Source organism: Sorex fumeus, unplaced genomic scaffold (genome assembly GCF_029834395.1).
Source record: "Sorex fumeus unplaced genomic scaffold, SorFum_2.1 ptg000054l, whole genome shotgun sequence".
NCBI classification, from domain to species: domain Eukaryota; kingdom Metazoa; phylum Chordata; class Mammalia; order Eulipotyphla; family Soricidae; genus Sorex; species Sorex fumeus.
In genome coordinates, this window is record NW_026606111.1 from 28,758,107 (window position 1) to 28,772,409 (window position 14,303).

The 14,303-nt window shown below is 42.0% G+C and overlaps 1 protein-coding gene and 1 non-coding gene across 3 annotated transcripts in view; one reads left to right on the forward strand and one right to left on the reverse strand.

Annotated features, from left to right (window-relative positions):
• Positions 1 to 14,303, reverse strand: part of CDK19 (cyclin dependent kinase 19) — a 181,906-nt gene that overhangs the window by 105,144 nt on the left and 62,459 nt on the right. The gene's annotated exons all lie outside the window — the stretch shown is intronic.
• Positions 10,874 to 10,978, forward strand: LOC130033920 (U6 spliceosomal RNA). The gene has a single exon (XR_008794023.1). It is a non-coding gene; the product is annotated as a U6 spliceosomal RNA (small nuclear RNA).

Sequence of the window (14,303 nt, forward strand, 5' to 3'; positions counted from 1 at the left end):
AATTACTCTTGGCGGTGCTCGGGGGACCATATAGGATGCTGGGAATTGAACCTAGGTCCACTGCGTGCAAGGCAAATGCCCTACCCGCTGTGATATTGCTCCAGCTCAAGAGGGGGAAATTTTAAGTGATCTTTTTGTTTTCTCCAAACTCACACATTATCACTTAGAATTACAATGTAATTCAAGTTAAAAATCACTTCCCATGCAACTTAAACACATGTGCAAGTATGAGAGCACTTGTGTCAGAATGCTTACATCTAAATTCCAAACATTCAATAAAATAATCAACGACTGGGGATCCAGAACTGGTTAAATTTAATACATTCTTAATAATTAGATAAGCTTTTTGACAAGATTTGTAAAAAATAAAGTTTTATTTTTTTTAAAGAAATATTTCAATCCCCAGTTTCCCTAAATGAAGCATTCCAGAAGCTCATGCAATTGCAGTTTTATTTTTAATACTGTAAAGAATATTACACAATCTGGATAGGTTATCGTTGCCATGGAAACTATAAGATTTTTGCAGTAAGTCAAAAAGTGCAAAATTAACACATCACATTAATGACTTTTGAATTTCACATCCAGGCTGTCAAAGGAAGTTGAAAGCTTGAACAGAATGGAGTGAAGCATCGGCCCTTATTCTGAATTATATAGATAAGAACCCAGAGAGAAACCCAGTAATTATTTCACTTAATAAGTTTAAATATATCTTCCATCTGCTGAATTAATAAAATATTCAAAGATCTACAACTTGAGGCCTATTTGTCGCCTTTAAAATGAGAATCAAAGCACTTATCCTTACCATTCCTCCTGTGTATTAACTGTCAGACAGTAAGTGACGATGTTGCACCTCTGCACTTTCACCGTACGAAAAAATGGCAAAACCCCAGAGGACATATGGGACTCACTTTCCCCACTGAACCGTGTCACTGCTAATCCTTCATCAGATGCCAATGGCTTTGAGAAGGGAATGTTCTTTCCCACAGTGTCCATAAACACCTCAGTGACTGGCACCTGGGGAATGGAAGCTTTTACCACTATTGTCCCCTGTGAGCGTCCCTCTTCAGAAGTTCCTCCTAAGGCTAATGCCAATTCACACCCCAGCTGGTATCTCTTCAGGACTCGTAATTTTAAGTACCACAGGGGCCAGAGAGATAGTTCAAGGGACTGGAGCACATGTCTTGCATGCAAGAGGTTCAGGTTGGATCGCCAGCACTGCATGGTCCCTCCAAGCACCACCGGCTGGAACCCTGAGCACTGAGCCAGAAACTGCCCCTGAGCACCAGTTCTAGATGTGACCTGCCCTCCCAAAATTAAGCATCATGAAGGTACTTTGTTTTGCAAACTTTGTGATGTTCCACTATATGGCGGAAAAGTAGGTGAACCTAATCTGATCTGCTAGTCTGGCTTTTAGAAGCAGCTTGGTTCTTAAGACTATTGTATTTATAAATAAAGTGTATTATTTGCAACAGTAAAGACAGACAAAAAGCAATTCCAAGGCCCTCAGGAAAACTGCTTTTTATATTTTAGTATATATTAGATACTATGATTATTGCAAATACTTTTGAAAATAATCAAAGGATCTATAGCATAACTGAATTTTTTTAGGTCTATTTGTAGTACAAATGGATATAATAAAGTTTTTTCATTTAAACATATTTCTCCCATCTATCTGTAATGTGTATCAAAACATTCAGGCAATCTCCATTATTTTCTCGGGATGGGTTACCTCCCCCCACCTTCTCATACTTCTGCAAGTCCCAGTAGTCTGTCCTGTCCCTGTCCTGTCCTGTCCTGTCCGTGTCTCTGTCCTGTGTGTCTGTCTTGTGTATCTGTCCTGTGTGCTGTGTGTCTGTCTTGTCCTGTGTGACTGTTACGTCCTGTCCTGTGTTCCTGTCCTATCCTGTCCATCTGTTCTGTGTGCTCTCTCTCTCCCCCCCACCCCTCTCTCCCTCCCTCAACCCCCCGACCCCCCCCACCCCAAAGCCACACCAGTTAAAAATTTTACTCCAACTGTACCACCCGATTAAAAATTCAGAACTTCCTGGAACGCACAGCTGCCCAACATCTCCAACTCTACAACACTGATAAGTTGGTAATAGCATTCCAGATTGTATGGAATATAACTTAGAAGACAACCAATCTCAATTAACAAAACAATCACAGAAGGCTTAAACAGTAACAACATCTTCGTAATCTCTCATATGAGAACTTAATGTCTCCATGGTGGGATACAGCAAGTTACACTAATTTTCTTCTAAGGAAAACATTTTTTGATATTCTGTTAGCAAATTATTGGTAACAAGTACATAAAATAAATTATTGAGAGCCAGCTATGAGGGCAGGCCTAAGGGATGGTTGGGAAAATTGAAGACAATGGTAGAAGAAAAATGTGAAGGTGGTGGAATTGATGCTAGAGTATTGAATGTCTGTAACAAATCATCATGAACAACTTTGTAAACCACAGTGTGTACATAAAGTATTGTAGTCCTTAACTATTTCATGTGAGCTCCACAATATATTAATATAATTGCTTTGAAAGTGTTATTAATGACTAGAGAGACAGGATGAGATACAAGTATAAAATAAAATTTAACGGAAAGGGGGGAGCAGGGATTAAAGCGATAGCACAGCGGGTAAGGCATTTGCCTTGCACGTGGTCGACCCAGGTTCGATTCCTCTGCCCCTCTCAGAGAGCCCAGCAAGCTACGAAGAGTATCCCGCCCGCACGGCAGAGCCTGGCAAGCTCCCCGTGGTGTATTCGATATGCCAAAAGCAGTAACAATAAGTCTCACAATGGAGACGTTACTGGTGCCCACTTGAGCAAATCGATGAACAGGAAGACAGTGCAGTGCTACATACTTTAGACTCCAGAGTTGAAAACTTACATATTTAAATAATAGGCATTTTATTATATTGTACTAAATGGTTTTAATTTTCTCATTTTCATAGGTTAAAAATCATACAGTAATCACAAATTGGCTCTTACCGGTTTATTTTGTGATCATTTTATATACCATTTCTTAAGAGTTTTGATGGAATAAGCAATATAAAGCAAATTTACTTTGTGCCTAAGGGGGCAATTTGGGATTGGGAGGGAAACTAGAGATATTGATGGAGGGAAAGTCACATTGGTGGTGTTAGAACACTGAACGCCTGAAACAACTGTATAATGAACAACTTTGTAAATCACGGTGTTTTCAAAAAAAATTAATTTTAAAAATATTCAAGCTTCACACTCAACCTCAAGAGAAAATATTGTTCAATAGGAGCATTATATAACAACAAAACAGAAAAATGAATTTGGCAAGAAACTGATTCTTTCCCATTTTCTGTCTAAAACTCAACATGCTGGGAAACTCTCGACACAAGAGATTCTATAGATAGTAGAAAATTTAGGAAGCACATATTTGTGGCAAAGTACAGAAATCACTGCTTTAAATTGAAAGCTTCATTCCAGACAGAAAAGCCGTCTTAGTTATGGAATTTGAGTGCAATTCAGAGAGACGAATATCTCAAGCACAAATAAACAAATTCCAGAGGAAAGTGTGAGATATCAAGAACGAGTTTAATGGAAAATAACTTCCAGAAACTAGGGACATTGTACAAAGGTGAAGGTCAGCCTGGATTCAATCCCAGGCAACCCAGGGACCCACATGCAACGCCTGGTATAGTCCTGGAGGCTCTTAGCATCACCAGAATGGCCCTAGGGATTCCCAGCACTGCAGAACCCAAGCAACCTTGGTGCCTAGCACTAAACCACTGGTACAAATGGCAAAGCATGGCTGAAAAGAGGTGTCCAGATCTACTGAGAACCACTTGGGAGATTCCTTACCCCTCAAAAAAGTAAAAAAATTCATACTTTTAAATATATACTCCATATAAAGTAACAGAATGGGAGACTAACACCCAAGAATAGTAGAGATAAGTACCAGAAGGATTACTCCACAGCTTAAAGCTGGCCTCACATGTTGGAGGAAAAGGCAGTTCAGATAGAGAAGGCACCATCAAGTAAAGGGTGCTAGGAGGACCCACTCGGGATGGGAGATGCAAGCTGAAAGTAGACTATAGACCGAGTATGATGGCCACTTAATACCTCTATTGCAAACCACAACACCCATAAAGAGAAAGAGAGCAAAAGGGAATGCCCTGCCACAGAGGCAGGGTGGGGTGGAGGGGAACGAGGTGGGGGTGGTGGGAGGGATGCTGGGACCACTGGTGGTGGAAAATGGGTACTGGTGGAGGGATGGGTACTCGATCACTGTATGACTGGAACGCATGCATGAAAGTTTGTACGCCCGTAACTGTACCTCACGGTGATTCACTAATCACTTAATCACTTAATCACTTAATCCCCGTTATTCATCGATTTATTCGAGCGGGTGCCAGTAACGTCTCCATTCCTCACGGTTGCGTGCTAGCGTAGCCCAATGGTATCTGTTCGTTTTAGGAACATGTAGAGCCTCAAACCGATCATTTAGGGTCTTGACGAAGAAGTCTGACCATCTTATAGGTGGGCGTCCACGTGATCTTTTGATGTCTCGTGGAATCCAATCAGTAATGGCTCTAGTCCAGCGGTTGTCTGTAAACCTCATTACATGTCCAGCCCATCTGATTTTTGATGTCTTGGCAAATGAGACAGCGTCTCTGATTCTTGAGCGTTGACGAAGATCAGAACTCCGGATTCTATCTCTCATTTGAGTGAATCGTGATATTCCAAGCATAGTTCTTTCGATTCCTCTTTGAGAGACCCGAATAGTGTTCTCATCCTGTTTTCGTAGGGTCCAGGTCTCTGAGGCATATGTTAATGCAGGAAGAATAGTGGAATCAAAGAGATGTGCTCGTAGTTGGAGGTTCTTTGTCCTTTTAGTTATTTCTTCAATGCTCTTGAAGGCATTCCAAGCCGCTCTCTTCCTCCTGCGTAACTCAGGTGCCAGGTCATTCATCATGTTGATTTCTCGACCTAAGTATATATAACTGTTGCATTCGGAGATGGTGGTTCCGTTGAGAGCGAATGGAGCGTCAGGAACAAGGCTGTTTCTCATAAACATTGTTTTCGTAAGATTCAGCTGTAGTCCAACCTTTCCACACTCACGGTCAAAGTCCACAAGCATTTGTGCTGCTTGGCTGATGTTTGGTGTTATTAGAACTATGTCATCAGCAAAGCGGAGGTGGTGTAGTTGCCGACCATCTATCTTCACTCCCATGTTTTCCCATTCTAGTTGTCGCATGATGTTCTCGAGGGTGGCACTGAAGAGTTTTGGTGAAATGGTATCACCCTGCCGAACCCCTCTCTTGATATGGATGATTACTTCTTTGTAGAATGGTGAGATCTTGGTAGTGAATCCGCAATAGAGCTCACGAAGGATCCTGATGTATTGAGTTTGTACGCCCTGATTGGCTAGGGCTTCCATGACCGCTTCCGTCTCAACAGAATCAAAGGCCTTCTTTAAATCAATGAACGTTAGACAGAGCGGCATCTTGAACTCCCGAGATACCTCAATGAGCTTGGTTATTGTGTGGATATGGTCGATGGTACTGAATCCTTTTCGGAATCCAGCTTGTTCACATGGTTGTCCTTCATCTAGTGTTCTGCTAATCCTATTCAGGATGACTCGAGTGAATAGTTTGTAGATGACAGACAATAGGCAGATTGGGCGATAGTTGCCAATGTCGTGGATGTCTCCTTTCTTGTATAGTAGTACAGTCTTGCTGGTTTTCCATTGGGATGGAACCTTGCATTCAGACAGGTAGCGTGTGAAGAGTCGAGCTAATGTATTGATGAGTACTGATGGTAAGTTCTTCAGGTGTTCAGGTCTGATCTTGTCTGGGCCAGGTGCTTTTTGTTTCTTTACCGACGAGATGGCATGTTGAATTTCGGAAGGGAGAACATTGGGAACGACATATCCATCATGTGGTATGTGGTATGTGGGCAAGTGGATGTGGCTATTAAAGAGATCTGAGTAGAATTCATGAATAATCTTCTCCATTGCCCTTCTGGAAGATGTGATAGATCCATCATGATGTCGGAGGGCAGTCATCTTGGTTTTGTAGTTGGTGAAGGACAGGCGGGCATTACGAATGTTTTTCCCAGCTTCTGCTGCATCTACCAGTACTGCTGCTCTCCTGTTTTTGAGGTCATCCTTGATGGCTTTTCTGCACTGTTTTGCCAGTTCGGACGTTTGCTTGTGGTTGCCTGAGGCACGTGCCACGCCACGTTGGCGAATAAGTTCAAGAGTGTTCGAAGAAAGACGGTTTTTTGTGGTTATCTCTCTCTTGGCATTCCTTGCACAATCATGGAGGTGCTGAATCATTCGATCGTATTCCTCATCAATGTTGTCAATGACGGCATCTTCCCATGTTGCTGCAACAGAGCCAAAGAGTTCCCAGTTGGTGGTTGTTCTGGGAGTCTTCTTCTTAAACCTTGCATTCTTTTCTCCTCGTTCTGTGAGGTAGAATTTTGCACGAAGAAGACGGTGGTCTGATCCCGTTTGGAATTTTGGGACAACAGCAACATCTGTTAGGCAAAACCGCCGATTGAATATGATGTGGTCTATTTCATTGTGGAACCGTCCATCGGGAGACTCCCATGTCCAACGTTTAGATTCAGCCTTTTGGAATTGTGAGTTACCATGGAAGGTTTTGGTTGACATGATGAACTCAGACAGTCTGTCACCTTGTTCGTTCCATTCCAGGCAATGGGTTCCGATGTGGAGTTCATCGACTGATCTTCTTGGTCCTATCTTGGCATTAAAATCACCAACAATGATCTTGTAGAAGGTGTGATCTTCTTTATAGAATTTCTCCAGCTCCATGTAGAATTTCTCAGTTTCTTTTTCACCATAACTGGATGTTGGTGCGTAGACAACAAAGATAGAAACTGCCGGTAGTGAGCCACATTTATTCAAGTGTAATCGTCCGATTCGGGTTGTTAGGCATTCAAATGAATCAATGCTTGTGACTAAGTTTGTGTTGACAAGGATACCGACACCACCGACGCCTCTTTTATCACATGTTCCAAGGAACAGTTCTTCTCCAGTGTCGAAAACAGCATGATGGGATTGATGTCTTCTCGTTTCGGTCAGACCAATGATGTCGTACTTGATCTTTCGTGCTTGTACCATAAGGTCTTCAATGGATGCAGCAGATGCCAGCGTACGAGCATTAAAAGTACAGACAATCATTTTTGTTTTTCTGCGTTTTGGCAGCCCATGTCTGCCTTGGTGTTTTATCAGCTTCTCCTTCCATATCCTTCTCAACTCTGCATAATCAGGGCTAGGGGAATGAGATCCATTTATTACTGGATTTGGCATATCAATTTGGTCTATTTGGCATAGATCACGGATAGCTTGCCAGGCTCTGCCGTGTGGGTTGGATATTTAAGGATATTTAAGGTATCCGGAAAATTATTAAATAAATAGTCGCGCGGCCGCGAATGCGGCCGCACGCTCCCGGGAGCTTGTTGTGATAATCTTTGGATCCTGGCCTTTGTTGGGGTTACACGGCAGTTGGAGGGTGTAACTGTTTAGCTACTGACAGGTCCAGTCCCAAACCGTGCAGGCTTAGAGATCTCAGTCCCGGGTCCCACACACCTGGGATTCACTAATAAAAAAATTAAAATAAATAAGTACATAAATAAAAATAAAAATATATTCCAATTACTTAGAGCAATGTAAAACACTGTTCACTTGTACTGTATGCATAAGAGTAGTTAAGGTCTGTCTAAACCCCCTTGTTATAATCAGAATGAATCAAGTCCAAGATATTCTGACTCATCAATAAGACCAGTAGATATCCAGGTCAGTCTCAGTCCATTTTTGATACCAAAAACCTAGGGACAAAAAAAATTATAAGGAACTTTTGAGAAAAGATGAGAAAATAAAACTTAAGCAAAGTGGAGGGAAAAAATTCGTGTGCAAAATTAAAAATCTCAGGGTCAGAGATCGTACAGCAGGTAGGACATTAGCCTGGAACGCAGCTGATCCAGGTTCAATGACAGGCATCCCCTATGGTCCCCCAAGCACCACCAGGAGTAATTCCTGAGTGCATAGCCAGAAGTATGCCCTGAGCACCACCACTGGATGGGCCCCACCCCCCAAAAAATAAAAATCTCTTGCTTTCACAGGAAACAGAACGACCTTACCTTATTGTCTTATACTGACCAACAACTACTGAGTAAATAAATATCTCAACACTGTCAAATGCAAAGAATGCACAATATCAGAGACTACCCTCACAAGCATGGAGTGAACAATTAACTTGAATTCCTGGTAAGTGGGTAAAATGAGTAACTCTGATGAGCCCCTCTGTTTCAGAGCAGTATGCATAATAGGTATGCACAAAAGAATGAGACTGAAAATTCTTTCAGAACTTCAAGGAAGAAATCTATGACTGATCCCTTGAAGTGAGGGGCTGCCTGAGAAAAGAAGGGATGAAGGGACCAGAGAATCCAGGGAGAAGCATGACCTAAGAGATAACAAAAGCATGAGCTGGAGAGAATGTAGCAGGTAAGGTGCCTGCCTTGCACACAGTCAACCCAGTTTTGATCCCCAGCATCCCGTATCGTCTCCTGAGCACCACTGGGTGTAATTCCTGAGTGCAGAGCCAGCAGTAATCCCTGAGGATTGCTGAGTTTGACCCAAAATAGGAAAGAAAACAAAAGTACATTCAGAAAATGGCTGGTATTCGGAATAGTTGGAAACTAGGGACATGATAGTAAGTGGCAAGTGATGAGGTAAGAGAAAAATGAAGGGAACATCTTCTTCTGAGAAGAAGCTCTTGGTTCATAAGCAAACCATTTAAAGGGTTTTTAAAACAGAACACGAACACTAACAGATTTTTGTTCTGAAAAATAACTGCAGTGACTATAGAGAAAAACCGGTGACAAAGCAAGCATTTGGTAGGCTGTATCAACCATCCAGATAAAAGATTAGAATAGCAGCAGAGAACAAATATGGATTCAAAAGACATTTCTGAGTCAGCGTTGACAATAATTTAGTAACTAATTTGATTCTGTAAGTGAAATACATGACTGTGAAGATGAAATTTTCATTTTGTCTAATTGTGTGAATGATATCACCATTAATCAGAGAAATCACGACGTAAATGGAGACCAGAAAGTACAGGATTCTATTCTTAAGGCAATGAAAGTTAGGTATGAAGGTCAATCTTACTAGAAAGAAAATGAGATTTAGAATTGAAAAAAACAAGGTTATTGCAAAACAAGTGTAAGGACAGAGGTAAGTATAGGGCAATGTACTAAAGTGCAATGTAAGGAACTTAAGACAATCCTGGTACATTCTCTTCACTTTAAAGAGGAAGAAACTAGGGCAGCTTCGTAGAGTCACAGTGGAGACCAAATCTTCCCAAACTAAACTCAACATTCTCTATAACAAGAGTAAGTTAAGACTGGAGACAAAAAAAGAACAATTTGGGATAGTCATTTAAAAAGAGGCTGACCAAATGAAGAAATTGTGAAGATTGTAAAGACTTAATCAAGGGTCTTAGCTTGGCTGATGGGGGTGAAAAATGGTATTTAGAGAAAAACTTGAATCAGATCTCAAAAGATTCTTTGGTTCAAAAATTATCTTAAAGGAAGAAAGAAATTCTAGGATCAGAGAGATAGATAATATAGGAGGCAATGCATTTGTCTTGCATGCTATCGACCCCAGATCGAATCTGCAGCACCATATATTGTCCCCCAAGCACCCCCCAGCACCAGATATTGCCTCCCAAGCACCATCAAGGGTCACTTCTGAGCAGAGAGCCATAGCCAAAAATAGTCCCTGAGCACCGCAGGATGTAGCCCAAACCCCACACCACTGCCACCACCTATACCACCACTACCCCCCAAAATAAAATGAAACAATTTTTCAACCAAAGTATAAGATATGGCTGAACTGGGTTGAAGCATATGCTCTGCATGCAGGAATTCTAGTTCAAGTCTCCAACACCACATTTCCCTCGAGCACACCTGACAGTGGCCCCCAAACATCGTGCTTTGAGTAGTTCCCAGAATTACTGAGTGTGGTCCAAAAAACAAACCAAGTAAGAATATCTGTGAAGTTCAAAAAGGAAAAGCCCTAAAGATTTTTACTCTAAATATTTAAAGTAAGGCTCTAAAATTCCAAAATGAGGCTCTAAAATTCAGATCAAAACGATTTAGACAAAGAAAGGGAAAGAAAGAACTTCTGAGTACTTCTCTCTCACTTTTTTTTTACATTTTTTATAATTTTATTTATTGAATCACTGTGAGAGCAGTTACAAAGCTTTCGGGTTTAAATCTTGGTCATACAATGAAACACCCATACCTTCACCAGTGCCCATTCTCCACCACCAAAAACCCCAGTATGCCCCCATCCCACACCCTCCCCCTACCTGTGGAACAGATGATTTCCACATTACTCTTTCTCTACTTTGATCACATTCAATATTTCAACACCAGACCCACCATAATTATTTGAGATTTTACCCCAACACTCAGATCTGCTGAAAAGGCAACAGTAGACAATTTGTGTTCTATTGCTGGTTATGAATAACATATGATGTCGCATGGCTGCAGTAGGGCCATGTCTCTCACATCTCTTAAGAGGGTAATCCTAGCATCAGGGAAGAGAGCACAAAAGGCAAGGGCATATGTATGTCATTTAGGTCTCTAGCACCACAAAGTCCCCAAGCACAGAGCCAAAAATAACCCCTAATCAGAGCTGGATGTTTGGACCAAAAGCAAAAACAATTTTTTTTTGTTTTTGGGAATTCCAAAACTTATTTCCACTTAAACTGAAATCATGGTATCATCAGATATATAATATACAGGTGGTACATTATTAGCAGTTTTTTATAAGCAGGTGTTCCCAATAAGACATTCTTCAGGGTGCTCGCTTCGGCAGCACATATACTAAAATTGGAAGATCAGAAAAGATTAGCATGGCTCCTGCGCAAGGATGACACGCAAATTCGTGAAGTGTTCCATATTTTTATACTGGGATTAGTGGTGGTGGAGAATGGGCACTGGTGGAGGGATGGGTACTCGATCATTGTATAACTGAAACCCAAGCACAAAAACTTGTAAGTCTACAACTGTACCTCATGGTGTTTAACTAATAAAAATTTTAAATAATAAATAAAATAAAATAAAAGCAGAAGTGAATACAACACACACACACACACACACACACACACACACACACACACACATTCTTCAGGGACCAGAGATACATTAAGGTGCCTTGCACGTCACAGACTCAGATTCAGTGCTCCCACTGCATAAGGTTCCCCAAGCACTGCCAGGAGTCATCGCTGCACACAGAGCCAAGAGTAACTCCAAGTACTACAAATGTAATCAAAAGATAATAACGTTCTTCAACAACATGACACCTAAATCCTGCCAACATTTTTTCTTATCATTAATGTGTGATTATTCCATTTAGCAAACTAAAAGGCTTCCGCATCATGCAGGAAAAAAGCACTATAGCACTGTCCTCCCATTGTTCATTGATTTGCTCAAGCCGGCAACAGTAACATCTCCATTTGTGAGATTTGTTGTTAATGTTTTTGGCATACTGAATGTGCCACAGGGAGCTTGCCAAGCTCTGTGGTGCAGGCGGGCTACTCTCTCAGTAGCTTGCCCGGCTCCCTGAGAGGAACAGAGGAATCAAAACCTGTTAGCCGGGTGCAAGGCAAACGCCCTACCCAATGTGCTATAGCTCCGGCCCTGGGGGCATAGCTCAGGGGTAGAGCATTTGATTGCAGGAAAAAAAGAAAAGGAAAAATAGAAAAAACTCTGAAAAACAAAAACTAACAAAGATTATTCCGTTAAACATTGGTATCACTGCAAATTATTATTATTCAAATTATTATGGCAGGTGTCTTGCATACAATCAACCCAGGTTTCTATCCTGACACCACAAGTGGCCCCGAATGGGTCACTCCTAAGCACAATGCCAAAACTAGCTCCTGAACACCAAGGCTATGGCCCCAAAACCAAATTAATTAATTAATAACTAATAAGCAGCTGATAGATAATTAAACATATATAGGACAGATCTATCAAGCATCAAAATCATGATGCTGAGCCTGGGGTGTGGGCCCTGAATCCCAGCACCTCAAAACAACAAAAAAAGTCATGTTTCAAACTTAAATAACTAGAACTCTATTGCACAGAAAGTAGTCATTAGCAAATACTTCATGTAAACCAAAAAGCATAAAATCCAAGACATCACCTTGGGGTAGAGGAGAAAGCTGAAAAGGAGAGTGTATGTGTCTTGCGTATGCGAGCCTGAATTTGATCCCTGACAACAGCCCCACAAAGGATAGGTCCAGTGGCTACCAACCAATGCCACGGTGGCCCTCTCCAACCCCAGCAACACAAACACCCCTAGCACCAAATTTTGAAGCCTTTACTCCCAGGCTGAGAATGTCCCAGAGTGTCCCCATCCCCTGCACTGAGAAAGATGCACTTATTTATTTTTTCAAATCATTGTATTTAAGGAATCCATGAATCCAGGAAGATAAAGATAGTAGAGAGGTTAAGTCTCTTGCCTTGCATCTGGCCAAGCCCAGTTTGATCCCTGGACTTGCATATGGCCCCTTGAGCACTGTCAGGAGTGAACTCTGAGCACAGACCTGAGCATTGCTGGGTATGAGCCCAAACAAAAAAAAAATTAATGAATCTCATAGCGCAGAGGTTCAAGCACTAGCCTTGCATCCCACTGACCTTCATTTGACCTCCTGGCACCACAGAAAGTCTATCCAACATGGATGGTCAGGGTCACTCCTGAGCACAGAGCAAAGAACAGCTTCTGAGCCTCAAAATAATATTACCTGCTACCTCTCAAATCAGACTTCGCTTAATACAGAAAGCAATGCTGTAATGTCAACCTGTTCATTTGAGAAATATTTATTAAGTCTATGCCACACACTGTACTGAGTTCTAAGAACAATACAAATGAGTCCTTTTCACCTTAAATATTTACAAAGAGAGACACATAGCAAGGCTGCAACACCAGCAAATCATGTAAGTGCAAAGTGTATCAGATAAAGAATGGAAAAAGAGGTTAGTTCTGGTAGCAGGGTTAGGTAGACAAAGCCAACAGGTAAGTAACTGCCAAAGGGAACAGCTGACCTTGAGAGATGAAGATTTCATCAAGTAAAGAGAAGGAACTGGAAATGTTTATCCTTCCAAGATGTCTGGAATAGGGACCAGGGAAAAAGCTCAAAGGTCTAGAACTCATACACTGCATGCACAAAGCCCCAAGTTCAATCTCTGATGCTACATGTTCCCTAAACTCTGCTGGATGTGGTCACCTGAGTATTGTCAGAGGGTCCCTAGTGGCCCTGAGAACCATTGGGCCTAAGCACCATCACAGGACAGCTGGAGCTTTGACCTGGCTGGCCCAGTTGACCAAGTGTGCAGGGAGAGTCCCAAAGCATGACTTGGGATGACCTCCAAAAAATTAAATAAACAAAATACCTGGAAGACAAGCACACTAGGACTCAAGAGATGAAGGAATATATACAAATAAAGATGGAATTACCAGTCTTGCATAGTACTCTTTTAAAGCTGGTATTCTGGGGCCAGAGTGATCGTACAACGGGCAGGCTGTTTGCCTTCCATGCAGCTGATCCCAGGCATCTCATCTGGTGCCCTGAGCACGCCAGGAATGATTCCTGAGCACAGAGCCAGGAGTAACCCCAGAGTATAGCCAGGTTTGGCAACCCCTGCCCCCCACCCCACAAAGAAAAAAGTTGGCATCCTTGGGGCCAGGAAGAAGGCTCAATGCTGAAGATCATGCTTTGCAAGCAGGAGGCCCACAGTTGATCCTGGCACATGATATCCCAAACGCTGCTGGGAGTGACCCCAGAGCACTGTTAGAAGAACTCCCTTAGCTCCACAAGGTACAGTCCTAAAATGAAAACAAACAAAGCTGGGCCAAAGGTATACTACAGTGGGTAGGATGCAGGGATTGATACCCAGCATCCCATATGGTCTCTAGAGCCCACCACAAGTAATTCCTGAGTGCAAAGCCAGGAGTAACTCCTGGGCATCACCAGGGACAGCTCCAAACACAAACAAAAGCTGGCTTCCATCCATGTAACAGAAACCCGTAATAGTTGCTTCAAGCAAGACAAACATGAAAAAAATATGAAAATATATTGAGGGACCAGAAAGCCAGACTCAGGTTCAATCCCCAGCATGTCAAAAGGTCCCCTGAGACCTGAGTCCTGCCAGGAAGTAATCCCAAAGCACAGAGTCAAGTGTAAGTCTTGAGCACTACTAGATATGCATCCCAACACCCCACCCC